The sequence below is a fragment of the Sphaerodactylus townsendi genome, linkage group LG14 (genome assembly GCF_021028975.2).
Source record: "Sphaerodactylus townsendi isolate TG3544 linkage group LG14, MPM_Stown_v2.3, whole genome shotgun sequence".
NCBI classification, from domain to species: domain Eukaryota; kingdom Metazoa; phylum Chordata; class Lepidosauria; order Squamata; family Sphaerodactylidae; genus Sphaerodactylus; species Sphaerodactylus townsendi.
Window position 1 is genome coordinate 26,672,727 of NC_059438.1, and position 19,005 is coordinate 26,691,731.

General features: G+C 43.9%; 1 protein-coding gene and 1 long non-coding RNA gene across 3 annotated transcripts in view; one reads left to right on the forward strand and one right to left on the reverse strand.

Annotated features, from left to right (window-relative positions):
- The first annotated feature begins 1,684 nt into the window (after nt 1-1,684).
- The window catches only part of GARRE1 (granule associated Rac and RHOG effector 1), a 68,862-nt gene continuing 51,541 nt past the window's right edge, over nt 1,685-19,005 (forward strand). The window contains exon 1 of one of the 2 annotated variants that reach the window (XM_048515493.1): nt 1,685-1,821. The gene's annotated coding sequence lies outside the window, so the exon portion shown is untranslated. Of the gene's footprint in view, nt 1,822-2,033; nt 2,232-19,005 lie in introns of those variants that run through there. The other variant, XM_048515494.1, reaches the window with a different exon arrangement.
- On the reverse strand, nt 7,106-18,674 carry LOC125443412. Its single transcript, XR_007246118.1, has 3 exons — nt 18,527-18,674; nt 9,921-10,095; nt 7,106-7,358 (listed from the first exon to the last, which is right to left on the reverse strand). It is a non-coding gene; the product is annotated as an uncharacterized LOC125443412 (long non-coding RNA).

Sequence of the window (19,005 nt, forward strand, 5' to 3'; positions counted from 1 at the left end):
CTCCTTTCTCCTCTGCCTGATCAAAGGTCTCCTGAGGCTCAGAGCCTCAGTCGGCACTTGGCAGGCTGACTGAGGGGTAATGCCTGATGAGACTGAGTGGCAGCTGGCACCTGGTGGGTCAGGGTGGGGTCTGGTGGGCCCAGGAGTGGATTTAACACTTTAAGCTGAACAGAAAATAGCCTGCCCTGTCTCAGAGACGTTATTCTTTCCCAGGACATATGAAGACTGATCCCCTGAAACTCAGGGTCAAGTCAACCCCTGTGTCCTCCTCTTGTTTTAGGATTGCCACGTTTTGTCTTGGAAATTCCTGGTGATTTGGAAGTAAAGTCTGGGAACAGCAAGGTTTGAGGAGGAGAGGGACCAAAATTCCAAAGAATCCACACTCCAAAACAACTATTTCTTCCAGGGGAAGTGCTCTCTGTGGTCTGGAAATCAGTTGTAATTCCAGGAACTCTCCAGGCCCTACCTGGAAGTTGGCAACCAACCTCCATCTTCTTTCACCTCTTCGTCAATTGCTCACTCTGGTCTCACCCTTTCTTGTGTGTCCCCCCTCCTTTCTTGTGTCTTGACCATCAATTTTGCCTCGACCACCTACAACTCCGCACTGTTGAACTAGACCAGGTTCAAGTTACATTCCCTAAAGCAGTTTACAGACTAGCTTTAGGATTGTTCCCAGAGTAATAAGGCCTGCAAGCAAGGAGAGAGGTAGAAACATTCCAGTCCCCACTGTGTTTTTCTTCTGTTTACAGAGTGCTTATAGCAAAGAATGCAGCATCCCAAAGTCTGATCTTCTATCTGCAGCCTAAAGAGTTGTTGCCCACTCCATCACATGTACATCCCACACAAGTGAACCAAACTTAATGTGGTTGCTGTGGCACCATCAAAATATCCCTTCCCCATTCAGTGTATTACAAGCTTTTACAGATGCCAACATTTTTTTGCTTATTTTATTGCATGGCCTGTCTCACAACTTTTCATGTATTGTACTATTTTATTGATTTCTGTGCATTTATTATATTTTTCTGATTGTACTGATTTTATTATTGTTTTACTACAGGTTTTATTGTAGCTTGCTACTTTACTGCACTGTATTTATTCACTGTTTTACTGATTTCTTTGCATTGTGCCCTGTGTTTCATTGATTTAGTTTCTCTGTATTTTACTGCTTTATTGCATTTCACTGTATTTTAATTATACTGTATTCACTTATACCCTGGAACGTTACTGCATTTTGTTGTCTGCAGACTGCCTTCAAGATTTTCTGTGGTGAGAAGAGGCATATAAAGCCCCTTGGCTAAGGCAGCTATCTTGAAAACACTTTCCTGGGAGTAAAAGCCATTACTTAAAGGGGGCTTGCTCCCGAATAGACCTGTTTAGGAGTACCACACTGACAGAAACCGTATACGTCACCGGCTCCCAATGTGTACCCCCGCCCCCCAGATTTCTTTGGCCTCAGCGACTTTCCCTCACAGAATGTCCTCTTGGCCCCGCCCCCAGGCTGCCCGCGCCCCTCCTCCCCGCCACCTCTCGCCTGTCACTCCGCCACCGAGCCCCGCCCCTTGCCCTTACTAAATCCCTCCCATCCTCTTGGCCCCGCCCCCAGGTCGCCCGCGCCCCTCCTCTCGGCCACCTCCCGCCTGTCACTCCGCGGCCCAGCCCCGCCCTTTGCCCCTACTAAATCCCTCCCTCCTAGGCGCCCGGCTGAGGAGCCGCCGCCGTTGTTTCCGGAGCGCAGCCGTCAACTGTCCGTACACGGTGGAGTCAAGGAGAGGCGGAACGGGCCTCGCCGCGGAGTCCGGCCTGGCTGAGAGGGCTTGGCAGGTGAGCCGGGGTGAGGGGGGTCTGCGGCTCCCTCTGTCGTGAGGGAGAGGCGCGTCTTGCGAAGGGAGGAGAAGGGGCCCGGCAGCGGCGACTCCGTAGTGAGGGAAGGGGCGAGTCTGGGGGAGGAGGGAAAGCGAGGGACGGAGGGCTGGCTGGGGCGCTGGCCGGCGGGGGCGGGCTAGGGTCTGCGGAGGCGCCCCCTGCAGAAGACAAGCTGAAGGGGCCGCTGGGGCTGCGCCGCTGGGAAGGGAGGGTGGGAGCATTCTGTCCCCCCTCGTCTCGTTTTTTTAAGGTGGGCGAATCCCGAGTGCGGCTGCGGGCCGGACTGCGCCTGCGCGAATTCCAGGGCATCTTCCTGCTAAATAGTGACCGAGCCTTGCAAAGGTTCTTTGGGGCTCGCAGCAGGCGAGGTGGGTGTCTGTGAGTGAGACCCGGGGTCTGGGCCCAGGGCGAGCGGGTGGGGGTGTGGGAGAGGAGGGAGGAAGAGGAAAGCCTGTCCTGGCTCTCCAAGGAGGGAGTCTCCCAGAGCGCGACGTACCGAAAGAGGAAAAACATGACACCGCGACATGAGAGGGGAGGGGGGGACAGGGATTCCTGGCTTGGGTGGACGCGCTCGCTGGCGGAGGGCAGGCAGTCGCTTAGCTTGATTTAGTGAAGGGGAAGTGGGGTGGTCTTGCACCGTCAGAGCACTGGAATATTAGGGATTCGCCCTTCCTTGCATACTTCCTCGCCCCACTCTTTCCAGGCTGGGTGCTGCCGTGAGAGTCTGCAATCCAGATTTGTGAGTTCCTGGAGCAGTTCTGGAAAAGAACGCTTGGGTTGGCGGGGGTGTCCAGGCGGGGAGGGCTGATGGTTAGGACTTGCGGTGCTACAAAGCCTTTTCTTGCATATCTGGGTGTTGCTCCCCTCTCAGTGCTATAAGGCACTCTTCTGCAGGAGGAACTTGAATATGTATGTCTGTGATTTGTGGTAGTTCTGGAAAGGGTAGGAATCTGGTGTTGGTGTTCGGGTGTGGGTGCTCAGAGCATTGAAAGTTAGGGCTTGGTTACGCTGCAGAAGTGTTCCTTGTGTACTTCTGGGGTGGGTGACCCTCAACTTCACTCATTAAGGCAGACTTTTGTATGATGAGGTTGTGTCTAAAGCATTTGTGGTCCGTAGGAATAGCTCCAAAATGTCACTTCAGAAAAATATTTGGGTTGGTTTTTAGAATAAACAGATCCTGTGAAAACTCTTCAACCAATCTCCGAGAAAGAGTTCACTATCACAGCACTACTAGGTGTTTTGGGTGACTTCTGACATTTCAGGAAGTTTTGAGTTCAAAGAGTGTTAAATGCTCTTTTTCAGTTGCATCTCCGTTTAATACCCCTGGTGACTAGTTGTTTTATCATTGGAAATGTGAGTGTGTCGTGTGTGTAGGGGGGAGGGGTTGTTTAAGTAGTAAAAAAAATCACAAAAGTATGAGTCAGTGAACAGTTTTCCGTGAACTTTTAAAAATGGATTTGCTTTTGTTTTAGAGAGATCTAGCATTCATAAAAGTTGAATTTCTTCGTTTCAAATGTTCAAAGGAGCCTTTTGGCTACAAAAAAGGTTGATTGTCAGGACTTCAAAGCTTTCAGAATTTAATGTATTTACTCTACTGTATTCTGTTCCCTTCTGAAATACAAAACAAGGAGAAAGTAAGGTTTGTTTGTATTTTTAAAAAATGAATTTTTGGTATCGGTTTGCTTTTTAATATTTGAATCTTGCCACTGAATTGGAAGACTTACCCCCCACCGCTGAGCTTTGAATGGTACATTGTATAATAGCAGTTAAATATTCAATCTGATCCTGTTATTGAACAAAGCTATTTAACTCCTTAATTAATATAGAGTTGTATACTTTATTTCCTTGTTGATAATAGTGGGAGACCGACTCTTCTTTGCATATTTTCAACTTCAAAAACTTGTTTGTGTGTTTATGATACATGGCCATGTTAGTTTTATATTCTTGTTCGTTTTGTAATTCTTGTTTGTAATGTCTTGAGTATAAACCTCCCCCAATCCTTGTGGTCAAATAATCTGTTAAACTAAAAGCTGGGGGGGGGGGGGTGTTGTCCTTTTTTATGGGTAAGCTTTTGATCTGGTGCAGAATTTTGCAGAAATAAGGTTTTCAGAATGAGGACTCAGTTATATCAGTTCTAGTAAATTCTCAGGATTAAATTAGCCAACATAGCCTATATTTTTTTAAAAAAATAATTTTTGAGGCTCACTTTTATAAAAAGCTTTCTTATTACCATATTCCCCTTCCATATTGTTTGTGTGTATGTGTTCTGCTCTTTCATTTTGTATGTTTCATTTAGGCCATATATCTCTATTTTCATGGTAATCAGTTCTTTTAGTCTGACTCGGCATTTCATTCTGTGTGCTTAGAGGACATTTTTTTCTGTAGTGGTTCTTCCCTTCTGAAAAAAAGTACCAGAATGACAACTTACTCCTAAGCACATACACTGGATCTTATTTCAGAGTGTATGAACCACTGTACTAACAGCAGAGCTTTACAAAATCTTTGTCAAGTTAATGTTCTACCACCAAGAGAAACATGCTAGCATCAAATATTTAGGCCTTGTGGGTACAGTTGAATAATTTGGGGCATAAGTATGCCAAGACGTGATGTTGTGATGCATAGTTTTATATGCCAGTTCTGCAGTGAACACTGTGTGAGTGGCCTTCAACAAGTGTTTATCTGTTTCGCCCTTCTGCTCATTTGTTAAGGAGGAATTATAATCCCCCTATAATATGCTTTTGTAGTAATGAATGAAAGGATTGTACAGCACTGCAATGGAAGTATTATGCACTTGAATAATGCTAATCTGAAGATGTGTGGAAACAAGCAGTCAGTATGTTCCTGTTCAGGAGCTATTCTTGGAGCAGTGTAAGGAGTACGAAGGTAGCAGTTGGAGAAGTTATAACATCAGCAAAACAAACTTTCATTGGTGAGTGAGTCTCTGGTCCACAGGGCTGTGTGCTTACGTCTGTCATAAAGAGTAGTTCACACATTAGCTTTTACAAGAGGCATTGCACATGCTGCTTTATTTGCTGGACGATTTTGTATCCTCACATTTTGATAGAGCTTACAAAACAGCTTGCAGATTGAACTTCGGCATCGTCAAAGGCAGCCAGCAAATTTGAGAACTAATAGCCTTCAGAGCTATGAAGATCAAAATCTAACACCAGCAGGACGCTGTCTTCACAGTTGCCAGCTAACTTGACTCTAAAACTTGCTGAAAGTAGGATGGTCTTTATTACTATTTTGGGGATGAAGTTCTAAAGTTTTGGTGCTGTCACTCAGTGCTCTATCATACATGACCCTGAGCCAAGCCACTGCAAGCAACCGAACATGGAGGGGGGCGTCCCCTTATGTTTGCAGTTAGCCTTATGTTGGAGCAGGTGGTCCTTAAAATACCCCTGTCCCCAAACTAATTAAGCCTTCAAAGGTCAAAATATCCTGCAATGGAACTGGAGATAAATAGTATCAAAGCAGTCGCCCCATGAACAATTAAAGAGTCACATTCTGCCCCAGTTGCACTTTCTGAGAGTTTGTTGAAGGCTGACCCAAGTGGACTCATTGCAGCAGTCTGGAAGTCACCAAGGCAAGTGCAGCTGTTCCAGTCACGCTTCTGGAGGAAGGGTGGCAGTTGGTAGATGAGCCTAAGCTGATAAAAGGCAATTCCAGCCACAGCTGCTCCCTGTACATCCAGGAGCAGGCCTGAATCCAGAAATAGTCTCAGTCTGGGAACCTAAGCTGTCATCCGTACTTTGCTTTTTTATTTCTTTCCTATCACAATTGTCGGAAGACGCTAAATGGAAAAAGGAAGCCAAACATCATTGTTTTCTGTTCCTTCCTGGCTGCTCAATAAACAAAGTAGTGAGTGTGACTGAAAAGTGGTGATAGTTATTCAGCTGCACAGGACAAGGAGAGGAGTAGAATATTTTTCCAGCCACGAGGGTCTGTAGCAGATGTTCAAGTGGAGAGATGCGTCAGATTCAAGGGCATGTGATTTAAAGACTAATGTGGGAGTGTTCTCTTCAGATTTGCACCTCATGTGGTTACTTGTACTAAATGATCAAATTAATTTGATATTGCAGTTCAGATAACATGCTTTGCTTGGTTGTGTATGTCTACTCGGAGATAATCCTTGTATAGAAAAACTGATGTATTGTTAAAGGCCAACTTAAGTTCCCGATGAACACACAGATTAAGCATCTAGTCCAGTGGTGGCAAACCTATGGCACGGGTGCCAGAGGTGGCACTCAGAGCCCTCTCTGTGGGCACAGAGTTCGTCATGTGATAATAGTGCAGTTATTTCAGGGAGATTATTAGCACTAAACCTAAGACCTAGTTTTGGGGAAGCAGTGTAGGTAACCCTGTTAAGTGCTGTTAAACCCTACTGATTTTCATGGGAAGAACTAAAGCGTGATCCTTTACCTGGGAGTAAGCTCGGTTGCTGGCAATGAGGCTTGCTTCTGAGTAAACCCTCCTAGGGTTGTGATTCACCTGTTCGAAGCGTTGCACAGTTGCTTCAAAGCAAAGCCACTGACTTCCACCAAGCTTACTCCTGAGTAACATGTGCCTTGGAGCCAAATGTTTTTTCTAAACTAAAACCTCAGCATTCAGGTTAAATTGCCATGTTGGCACTTTGCGATAAATAAGTGGGTTTGGGGTTGCAATTTGGGCACTCGGTCTCGAAAAGGTTCGCCATCACTGATCTAGTCAATGAAGGTACATTGTACTGGTGGGAAAGAAAGAAATCCAGTCCTCCACAAGTTAACAGAGAATACCTATGAGCAGAGAAGTTAATATCTAAAGTCATCTTCAAATTTGAATATTTGAATGTGCAGTATCATTCTTACATTTGAATGAACAGTACACAACTGCACAGTTGGTGACATAACTGTTGGGTTTGTGTAGAGCTGGTAAATGGTGTTTTGGATTCTGTATTCCAGCGCAGGCAAAACAACCTTCGATTTCTTATATAGCTATGGCTCACCTGTAAAAAACATTTGTGCTCGTTCATAAGGCAGTTCGGATGATGAGGTCTAACAAATTATTTGTTAAGATCTAGTGTAAGATGGGGAAAAGTCAGAGCGAAATGATCACACCATACCAGGATCAGTATTTTGGAGTGTCCAAGATGAAGAGACACAGTCACTGATAGAAAGTCACAAGAGCAAAGGCAAAATAAGGAAGCTTTGACCTTTATGCAAGCACTTAGTGACCAATGTCATGAGGAAGGAAACGTGGCTTTACATCCTGGTAGACAGATGTGTACAATCACCCCAATGAGCTGTCGAAATTATTGGCACATCTTGTTAACTGTTGATTTCTCCCTCTGCCCCATTCACTAAAGTGTGACTGGGTCAGTGGGATCCATTACGGAGTGTTATTCACAACTGTTGTGAGATAGACTGTCAAAGGTGAGTTTTTAATAGCTTGCAGAGATGGGAGTAAGTTGTGAAGGTCTACAGCTCCATACAGTGAGATGAATGAAGGTTTCAAGCCTGCAAAATAATGAATGTGTGGGTTAACAACTCATGTGTTTATCAATGCTCCCAACCACTTCTGCTCTGTTTTTGTCTTCTTGTGTGGTTCAAAGTAAGTGGTGCTGGTGGGAATCTTTTCTTCTGAGGACCAATACTGGGAACTTAACTGTTAGGCAAGTGCTGGCTATATTTGGTGTGGGGCTACAGCACATGAGGGTAGATTTGCCTGACTGCTTGGGGGAAAATATCTTGTCCCTTTAATAGACAAAAGGAATGTTATTTATCGTGAGCGTATTTACTTCCGTTCTACAAGGAGCTTCAGCTACTCATTTCCACATATTATTAAAGGTACGGGATACTTTTTATCTGAGTAGTTGACTCCCCTATGTGGCAGAACAGGATTGTCCCCACCCCCCACATCCCGACCTACAACATCTCCAGGAGGTTGCTACTTGTCCCATTGGGGAAATTTGAGTCCTCAGTACACATAAACTTTTCCATCAGGGCTCACGTTGAGTTTGGAGAATGGCATGGAAAAGAGACTTTACTCCGCTTTCCTCACAGTCCTGATCTGAATTTGGCCTTTGTGTGATGACTGGAAGTTAAGTAGCCATTGTGTATTTCGCCCAGCGTGCCTGTCAACAGCCCATGTGCGCATGTCTGTCTGGAATCTGTTTCAAGTCATTCAAGTTGCACCTGCTGCTTGCTCTCCTGCAAGGAAGACTGAAGTTGGGTGTTCGTGTTTGGACAGTGGTGCTAGCTGATAGAATGAGGATGCCCAGAGATTTTAAGTTATGATTTAAATTTTCTCATATTTAAAAATCCATGCTAATTGTATGATAAAACCATAGTCTTTCCTTTTCTGGTCAGCTGCAAAGGGGGTGGCTATCAGTGTTTACAAATAGTCCTAAACAGTTCAAGGAAACTTATTGCTGTGCATGCGTGTAACTTCTTATGAATAATGTTTATTAAACTGAATAGGAACATCGGCAGGATCTTGCAGACTAATAAAAATTTTGACAAGAAAATGGAACAGAGTGGGATTGTATTGGCTAGATACTGCATCGGTACCAGGGCAGGGAAAGGCTGGTATAAGTCAGACTAAGACAAGAGGGAAACAACAGGATATTGGATATCTGAGACAATCCTGTCATATATTGAGACAGTGGTTCTAAAACCATTAAATAAACATTTGTGCAGACATTTGCTTAGTTCCCTCTTTACTTGCTTTCTCTCAGAATTAACATTTATTGAAAGCTTTAAAGCTTGTTCATACATTAATTTTCAACTAGGATGGTATGCATTGAGAAATTTTAGGTTCACATATCCTTTCCTACAGCTCTCCATTGGAGGAAGGCAACAACTGAATCACAGACACAGCATTTAGTTAAATGTAGTAACTCCCTGATCCTGAGACACTGAGCCCACTTTCTAATTAGCTCAGTCTTGTAAAGTTAAGGAGATACCACTGTGTGATATCACCTGAATGTTTATTCCTCCTACCCTGCTTACTGGAAGGAGAGGGTAAGGAGCATATGCCCAGTCTCTTCCTGGGGAACAGTCTGAAGTTGTATGAGCAGAAATTGTACAGAGGGAAAGTATCCTTGGAGTACTGTTTGGATTATTTGTGCATGTTAAAACAGGAAAAGGAAATTACTCTTAATATAAAGCAGCTGAATTGCCTCATGCAAACTTTACATGAAACCAAGTGACACAGGTAAGTTGTATTTTTTCTCAAACTTGCTTTACATTCCTTACCGAATAATTTAATACATATGTTTGGAAGCATGCTGATCTAAATCCCACATCCTTGTTTCCTTAATGATGCATTCAACACATCTAAGGGATGTGTGAGAATATTCCTGAATGTCTTGGCATAGACTGAAGGTTTTTGTTCTTGATTGCCTTAAAATGAGGTTTCTTAAGTGTTTTTCTTTTCCACTTCTCCAAATTGAGCAATGTTCTTTGTGTATTGTAACATGCTTTGTTCTGTTCCATGGCAAAATTTAATCTCCTGTGTAGTACTTATATACAGTTAGGCCTGCTTCAGAACCACCTTCGTGGTGCTGATGGGGCAAATAGGCAGGGTATATAAGCATTGTAAATAAATGGACCTCATGGGTAGGCTTTGTAAAGCAGCGGAGGTTACAGTACAGTGTTTTAAAATCCATCTCTGATTTTTTTGTGTTAATGTCAGAAATAGTCCAGAGGATTCATTGTCCTCCTGGTGTCAAATGATATTGATGCAGGTAGTAGGATCCAAAGTGACCTTTTCTTTCTGATGCTTACCTCCTTAATGAGATTCATGCCTTTGTCTTTATTGTGAACATACAGCTGCAGCATGAATCAATGATACCTCTACCAGTTTGATATTAAAGTACTATTTATTTAACCAGTTTCCTAAGAACAGTGCTCTATGTCATTAGGTAGCTCAGACTCGGCAATTGAACACATTTATTGCAGTGTTGTAGTACTACATATGCTGAAGTGAATAACTAAAGATTTGTAGCTTACTAAACTGTGTTTTGCACACAGGAGTTGTCTTTATAGTGGGCTGGTTTTTAAATATGGACAACTTACAGTGCAATCCAGTGCAGATCTTCTGCAGTCTCAGTTGACTCTTCTCTGGCCACGTCCCTGGACCACCTCTGCTAATCCGGTGACGGAGGTGGAGGGATGCTGGTGTGGCATCCCGCACTGCATCCTACTTCTCCCACAACGATTTCGCCCCCTCCTGAATGGGGCTGTATATCTCCTAGTGAAAGAATGCAACATCATAATTAGCTCCCTGCCAAATGTATGCGTTTTTAAAAGGAAGAGCCAGGAAATTATGGATGAGTTGGCCAAGTCTCTATTCCTGATAAATTGGTGGAAAATTGTTAGTTTAGACATCAAACAGAGGAGTGAGGCTTAATGAGGATGGATCAACAGGACTTCTGCACAGAGAAGTCTTGCTCTGGCAACCTTTTGGGGTTTAAGAGGGTTTTAAACCAACATGAGAGCAAGGGTGAGCCTTGTAGGACTGAATAAAACAAATATCCCCAATATGGGATTCATGGACACCATGATGCCCACCTGTGTATTTTCTGGTGCTCATTTCATCTCCAAAGTATCTCTCCAGAGCAACACAAGGAGCCAATTCTGGCTTTCTTCCACTTTATGGCTGCAGGTATTTCAGAAAACTCCAGGGAGCAGCCATTTGGCCAATGCTTGGCCAGGGACCTCCCAACCTAGGATTCCTAGGGTTGGAAGAGGCTGCTAGAACAGATGGCAGTGCAGTCTAAACTCTATATTCATTCTATATATGGATGGTTCGATGCAAGACATTTGCAGAAAATGGTCCCGTTCTGAAGTGCCTGTTTTATGGACTGTCAATGATAGAAGAAATTGATGCCTTTACCACCTTCCATGGCTGAAGGGGTTTCTGTTTGCCGTCTGTGAGACTCCTTTGCTGCCAGCTACTCAAGCAGGTTTTAGGGTCTAAACAAAATTGTCCATATAGGTCCAGATAGCTGTGATTTTGAAAGGTTCAAGGCTTCTCTGGAAACTCCCGTATGTTCCAGTCAGTGCCATGGTCAGATTCTTCCTCCACTGTGGTTTCAGTTAGTTGCCTTTTGGCTAAAGGGCACTGATTAGTTCTTTAGGCTGGTCTAATCAGGTGCTTCTCACATGACATACACAAATAAAATGAACTGACACTCAGAAACCCCCAGATCCAAAGTCACTAAGTGTGCTGTCTTCCAGTAAAAGCAATCATACTTGAGGTTTCTTCCAGGAGGGAAGAAAGGAGGTTTCTTCCTCATACTTGAGGTTTCTTCCAGGAAAGTTACAATCAGAATCTTTAGGCCAAATCCATGAAGTATAAGACTGTTCTCATGAGTTCCGTCTTCTCCAATGTCCAGGAACGGGGCTGCCTCCAGCACCCCACATCCTTGTTCCACCCCTCTCTTTGCTACAGAAGCCCACCCAGGAACCCCACAACTGGCAGCAGGGACCTCCAGGAAGCCAGAAGCTGGGCGAAACTGCAGAGAAATGGCAAGAGAGCTTGAGCAGCAAAACAAGCCTCAGCAGTTCCAGGGGAAAGGGTGGAGATAGCACAGCCCTAGCCAATCTGCAGTCAGCGGTCCTCTGCAGTCTTAGGGAGTAGGGTGGAGCTAGTACAGTCCCAACCAGGCTGCAGTCAAGTAGGAAAGCTGAAGAGCCAGTCCCAGACTGGCAGGGCACAACAGACAGTTTGCCAGCCACTAGGAGGCTGGAGCAGGGAGCTTCCAGGGGGAAAGGGAAGTTCCTGAAAGGGATAAAAGGGAGGCAGGGAAAGAGGGAGGAAGTTGGTGTGGCACAGGGGCTAAGCCTGCAGGAATGCTGTTAATTACTTAACGAAAGTAAAGAGCGTATGAACAGGAGCCAGAGTCGTGTCTTGTTTGATCCAAAAGGGTTGCCAAGCTCCTACAAGGCCAAGGTGACCTACCCTCCAGGGGTGATTGGCAGGGGGAGCACTCACATCCATCACACAATGGTGATTCATTTTAAAATATCAACACAAAGTTCTTCTCGGTCCAGGGGTTAGGCTGCTGTGTGCTTTCACATTTCACTAGTGTCTGAGGTGATGCCTGAATCTTCTCTTTGAGCCTGTGGACAAATCTCTTAGGCTCATTCCGCACATGCAAAATAATGCACTTTCAAACTGGTTTCAGTGCTCTTTGAAGCTGTGTTGTACCTGTCTAGAATGGCAAAATCCACTTGCAAACAGTTGTGAAAGTGGTTTGAAAACGCATTATTTTGCGTGTGCGGAAGGGGCCTTAATAAACCTTTGCCTACCTTGGTGGCTTTGTCTGTTCTGTATCAGAGCTAAATGTCCTTCTGGTCATGTGTATTTTGTAGGGATAAGGTGACACTTCATCCAGACCAGCCATTCATTCTGAGCATGTCTTTGTGTAGGTTTCCTTGTTCTGCTGCTGAGATCCAAAACACCCTCAGGAGAAAGTCTGGCACATACTTGAGGTTGGGAGGACCATGATACATTTCTTCCCCCTGGACCAAGGGTTTCCTGACTCATCCTAACTCTTCTGTCAGATTATAGGGAAGAGTATCAAGCTTTTCTCTAGCAAAGTGACTCATTGTGTCTTCAACGGAATTGTATAGAATTTTTGGGGAGCAAGTGCCAAAGACCACACCAGCTCATTCCATTTGGGACAATGTTGTTTCAGCAGCTTGTCTTAAAAAAATAAGATATCCTTCCCAGCAGGCATTGTAGCTCATGACAAGCTTTGTCAAGGTAACGTTCCTCTGGACAGGTGTAGCGGTAGCACATGATCAACAGTCCAGCCTTCTGTTAGGCTGTCCAGATATAACTTTCAGTAGGAAGGTTCTGCAGGCTATTATCGGAGATTCTAAAAACTCTCTCCCTCCTTCCCCCTATGAAGTGTATAATTCCCAGTAGTTCAAGAAGTTGTGGGGCGCCTGACTTTAAAAAAAACTGAGATTTTTTTTTCTCTTAACATGTACCTATGTCACATTCCACTTACAGTCAAGGAGCTGTCCTGTCGTCTTTAGAGTTCAGTTACCCTCATAGAACCTCAAGTTGTGTACTAGCTAGCCATTTTTATCTTGATGAAGTTTTTTATACCCTGACTCACTGAAAGATGTTAGAAGGTTTCTGTATTAGTATGTCACTTCTTCCCGGGCGTTCTTTGGAATGCTCTGTTGTGGTTCTAGTGCCCACCTAGTTCTGTTCCCTCCCCCCACCCCCGGTTTTCCATAAGCAGACTTTGCATCAATGTATGTATGTTAGGTTTATGTTGTCTACAAGTAGATTTTGCAGGTGTTTGTGGGGGGAGTTGTGCAAAAGGTAAACTTTCAAAAGTGAGAGAGTAACCATTAAGAGAGGGGAGTTGGATTTGAACAGGTGCCATATAAGAAAAGCAGTCGTGATCAACGTTTTGGTACTCTGGGAGCAGGGGGCATCTAGCGAGGGTGGTTCGATTTCAATTCCATTTTCTGTAGATACTCCCCTGCCCCCAAGATCCCTGTTTAATTATGTGGCCATAGTATGTGAACATATTGTATGATCCCTGATCATTCGAAGGAGAAGAAACAGACCTCTGTGAAAAAGAGTGCAATAGTGCCAAACTCTTCTTCTTTGCTCAGCTGGTGGCTGGTTCCCTCCTTTTCCTCAGCCCCTCCAGGTGTGCTTGAACCTCTGTGTGAGTCCCTGTCTGAGGATGGAAAGATGTAAGCATCTCATTGAGCCCGGGGGGGGGGGGTCTTTTTGGCTGCCTTCCAGAAATACCTGGCAGTTCATCATCTCCTTCAAGTCCTGTCTTTGGCTCTGAAGATGGCAAATCTGGGACAGGGGATGGGTGGGCAGGCAAGAGGAACTTGGTGGGCTTTTACAGACCTCCCTCCGCCTCTCAGTCTTTCCCTCTGATAGTTTTCCAGCCTTTTTTCAAAAGCGGAAACAGCCTAATTCCACTTCTACTGCACAAGGCATGACTGCATTGTCATCTTTTGTTGAGACAGGGTATACCTCTCTTTCGACATCTCCCTGTTACGTTTCATATTTCTTTTCCACTTGTGCTTATTTGTAAATATTTCAGTAGTCCACACTTGTAGGTGCTTGTAGTTTGTTATAGACTTTGTTATAGGAGAAAATGCTCATTGGTCCAGCCTCCTTTTATCACAGAGAAAGGACTTCTCAGTAGTTCAGGCTGTGTTGTACCTGTCTAGAAAGGAGGTTCAACAGGTAGAACAAAATCTTCATTCTTTTTCACATAGCAGGTGAAACTGCGCAATAGGGTGCGGCAGTAAGAATTTATGACTCAGCATGTTTGCTTGCTCTTTGTGGGAAGGTAACATTTGAGCTGTGCTGTTCGAAAATTGATCTGTTGCTTGGTTTTTTGGGTTTAAAATATCTTCATCTGGTTAAGTGAAACTTTCTGTCTCGCAGATGTTGCTGGATATGAAGTCTAGTCAAAGCCGCTAATGATGCATGTTGTGATTTTTTTTGTGGGGGGGAGGAAGTAACATTTTTGTGGTGAAGGATTGGTATGATAGGCTACATCTGTAGTCAACACATGGGAAGCTTTGGAGGAACACACTGTATCTTTCCTTTGAAAACTGAGCAGGGAAGGAAAAGGTTTGTTTTTCAGTTTAGTTCACGAAATGACCTGTGTCTTGCTTGTGCACAATCTGAATATATCATATTCCACTGTTACTTGTAGCAGTTACCATCTGGTTGTGTAATCTCCAATTCTGCTTGAGGAGTAAACAGCAGTTCTTCACTCTTAAAGAGTCTTTATAAGTAAAGGTGATCCCACCAAACATTAAAGGGAGTTGCCTTTTGAGCAGATGTCTGCAATAGCATTGCAGTTCATCTGAATTTTGTTCCAGTCTTTGGGGTGTGCAGAAGGGGTGCCTTTGAGAAAGGGGCTTTTTCAGGACCCCTGCTTTTCTAGATTCAGTGTCTAATTTAACAAAAAGATCTTGGGCAGCAGAAATAGGAAGGAACTTTGAGGTAAACAGTGATTGATTAGAGATGCCCGTGATATGACTAAGGGACGATACCTGATAATGTGTTTATCTTGTTTCCGGAAGAATTGGTCATGGCTGCTCTTTGTATTTCTTTTGTGTTTTTTTCCCATTGGCCACTGGGGTTCTTCAGAAGTGAACACCCTTGAGCCATATACACCAGATGGGTCAGAATAGACTTTCTGTGAAGCTTAAATTGTAGGACAACCTCTTAAAGGAAGTCTGTCTAATCCACAGGTGTCAAACTCACGGCCCTCCAGATATGGACTACAATTCCCATCATCCCCTGCCAGCATCATAGGGGCGCGAATTTGACACCTATGCTTGACTCATCTTTTAACAGTTAACAAAGACTTGGTGGTTCTAGAAGTTGTTTAATATTAGCAGAAGCAGAGTGGAGGTAATGGCAGTCAGTGATTATTAATGTGTTGTGGTTTTCTGCTCTGGTATATTTTACAAAGTTTGTATCTTGCCTTTCTGTCCTCATAAGGGCCACCAAGGCAGCAAACAAATTGAAACATACATGATAAAACCATGTTTTAAGAATCATTAAAATTACCCCTCCAACCCCCCCCCCCCTAATTAAAACAATTTAAAAGATACCAAGACATAAAAACATCAATTAAAATAGTGGTCAGCAGTTTTTTGTTTTGTCTGCAGTTTTAAACTGTTACAAGCCCTGGGAAGTTTTTGAAGTTGGGAAGGCAGGATATATCAGAGTTGTTGCAGTATGATTCGTGAATAACAGCAGTGAAGCTAAGCCAGTGGTTCGCAGCTACAGCAGATGCTGCTCTTGAGGACCATACATTTAATTCTTTTGTAGAATTGGGAAAGTTTCAAGTGTATTTTGCTACAGAAATACTATGAATAAATATTGACAGTGTGGGTTTAAAGTGGCCAGGAGCATGGGGAGCCAAAGATTAGCTCCATGGTGGTGCTGAGTAGATGGGTCAGTGATAGAGCATCGACTTGACCGGGGGTCTGCAATCTGTGGCTCTCCAGATGTTCATGGACTACAAATCCCATCATCCCAGAGACTGATGGGATTTGTAGTCCATGAACATCTGGAGAGCCACAGGTTGCAGACCCCTGGGCTTGACATTCAGAAGGTCCCAGGTGCCAACCCCAGTGTCTGTAGTTAAGAGGATCAGACGGTAGGTGATGTGAAAGGCCCCTGCCCGACTCCTTGGAGGAGCTGCTTCTAGTTTCGTAAAACAGTTTCATGAGCTCAGTGGCCCTTTTCAGAACAGTACTACGTTCAGTGTTGTTGGTTGGAGTTGCTTTATGCGCTGGTTTCCATTCAACTTTTATTTTTCCCATATGAGAAGTAGGAGGGGGGAAAGGCATGTTTTAAAAATAGCTAAGGTTTGATAATCTGTCATTTTTTAATTTTCTTCCAAAAGTTCTATACATATTCTGAGAGAAGCAGTTTGTTGGCTTTCTTAAACCAGCTGTTTGTTGATCTGCTTTTTAACATAGTCTGGCTGTTTAATTGTACAAGTTTGCAGCCCCTTGATGTAGTTGGCACCTCCTGTAGATGGTTCAGTGGCATCACGGGGCGTCGCTCATTTTTTATCAGGCAACCAGCTGCCTCTAATACCTCTTATTGGTGGCTTGTGTGCAGCTGTTGGGTAAACCTGGTAGGGATTTGTAGCATGGCGTTTAGTAAAGTTTATGAATACACAGTTAAATATTTTTTCTTAGTGGGGAGCAGTAGCATGTTGAAGACAAATGAGCACCTTCTATGTAATATACACTGAAGAAATTGACAGGTAAGCTGTCTATCCAATGTCAGACTTGTATTGCCAAACTGCAGTTTGTTCTCTTGAAAACTTGTCAGGGGAAATTTGCATAGGAAGTCTAGCAAATTAGGTCCTGATTGTAATAACCACTGTGCTGCATCAGGTTTTCAAAAATATGTGAGGTTGGGAATCCTCTGGTTCAGATTTCACCTCTTCCATGCACACATTGGATGGCTTAAGTAAGCCACTCTTCATCTACAATATGGGGATGATAATATCAATCTATTTTGCAGGGTGGGTGAATGGATTACACCAAGGTAGCATATTTGAAACACTTTGAACTCTGGAGAGCAGCATTCAGATGCTAACTGTTGTAGTAGTAGTAGTAGTAGTAGTAGTAGTAGTAGTAGTAGTAGTAGTAGTAGTAGTAGTAGTTTTCACAACTGCCAGATCTTTAGCTGGTTGTTGGCCTTCATTACAATTCGAGCCTCACCCAGAGGCCTAGGAAGTTATGATGTATTGACGTAGTATTTGTGCGGATTCCAGCAGGGCTGCCTTCTGAATTTGTCAGATGTTAATTTGGTCAATTCGAAGATGTTTCAAGTGCTGCCCTAGTGTTTTTTCGGGATGGCGCCCAGCGTGCCGATTACCACTGGGACGACCTAATCTGGTTTGTGCCATAGGTGCTGAAGCTCGATTTTCAAATCACAGTATCTAGTGATCTTCTCGTGTTCTTTTTCCATGACCCTGCTGTCACCGGGGACTGCTATGTCGATGATGGTCACTTTCTTGTCCTTGATCACGGTGATGTCTGGTATATTGTGTTTCAACACTTTGTCCATTTGGATTTGAAAGTCCCACAGGATCTTGTCCTTCTCATTTTATTATTGTTGTTGTTGTTAAGGCCATTAAATCAATTTTAGTTGATGATATTTTAGATCAGTGGTTTCCTATTTTTTTTCATTTGCATTTCCCCTGGCAACCCATTTCTCTAAAATTGTACTCCCACGTTAGCAAGCCCATTACATAATTTTTTCGCACTCTGGCACATGCCCCTGGGGGTATGCGTCCCTGCAGTTGGGAAATTGCTATATATTTTAATTTGTCGATAGTTTTAATTGTATTGAGTAAAGGTTAAATAGATCTGATAGCTTTCTTGGCCACTGTAGGATTCCAGGGTTGGGGCTGCCTTCCAGCAGCCTTCTCCACTCCACTCCTTGTCGCAAATGCCCACCCAGGGACCTTGGAGCACCCCACAACTGAGAGTCGTTTAGGATTTTACAAGTGTCTGCTTCATTCAGTTAAGCAAAAGTTAACTGCTGAAGTCACATGATTGAAATCACATGAGCTTCTGGAAAGATCTCTCTGTTGCTTCACGGACACCCTGACTGAGCACTTGCATAGATAGAGTATGCTATTCCTATACTTAGTGTAAAATCATTTGTTATCTAGAAAAGTTCCACAAAACAACTAATTTGCATCTCTGACCTGCCATGTTTCCCGAAAATAAGACAGGGTCTTATATTAATTTTTGCACCAAAAGATGCATTAGGGCTTATTTTAGGGGAAATACAGTACCTTCACAATTAATTAAGGTGGGCTCCCAGCAGCCCCATTGCTTCCCTGTCACGTGTGATGCAAGCTGCATCCTCATTGGTAGGGAGCACCCTGCTGAATCACACCATCCTGATCTGTAACTACCAGTAGGGCATATTTTTGGAGTAGGGTTTATATGCAGGGATGAGTTGAAGGACAGAGATGTCAGAGTCTAAGAAGTAGACAGCAATGTCAAAGAAGAGAGAGGACCCTTCAGAGAAAGCTGCTACAGGACTGCAACATTCAGAAGAAAAAACAAGCAAGTGGAATATATACAAGCCTTAGATCAACTAAGGCAGAGAAAGGGAAAGCAATTCTTACCTTATTAAAGACATGATAGTCCAAAGCAGTGCATGGAGACTCGCAAGGCAAAGGTTGAAGGAGTTGGTTCGAAAAATGGAAGACATCTGGATCTGAGAAATTATCATCTATGTGAATGCTGACACTGGCTTACATTGCACTCCTCTCCTCCCCTTTCTCCTCTCAGCAGCCCTGTGAGAGGGATGTTAGGCTGAGAGGGTGTAACTTGCCCAAGGACACCCTGCAACTGTGCATGACAGATTGGGGACTTGAGCCTGTGTGTCCCAGATGCCAGTCCATTCTAACTGCTATCAGAGACGAAGGCAAGTCAAGTTAGCATCAAGATATAATAAGAGAAGAGTACAGGGTGATACAGCAAAGTAACATGAAGAATGGAAATATCAGTAGAATTGTACAGAATGAAGGCTGACATGTAACCAGTCTTGATGGATAACAGCTGGAACTGGCAGAATTTGGAAAGTAAGAGGGTCAGTACCACC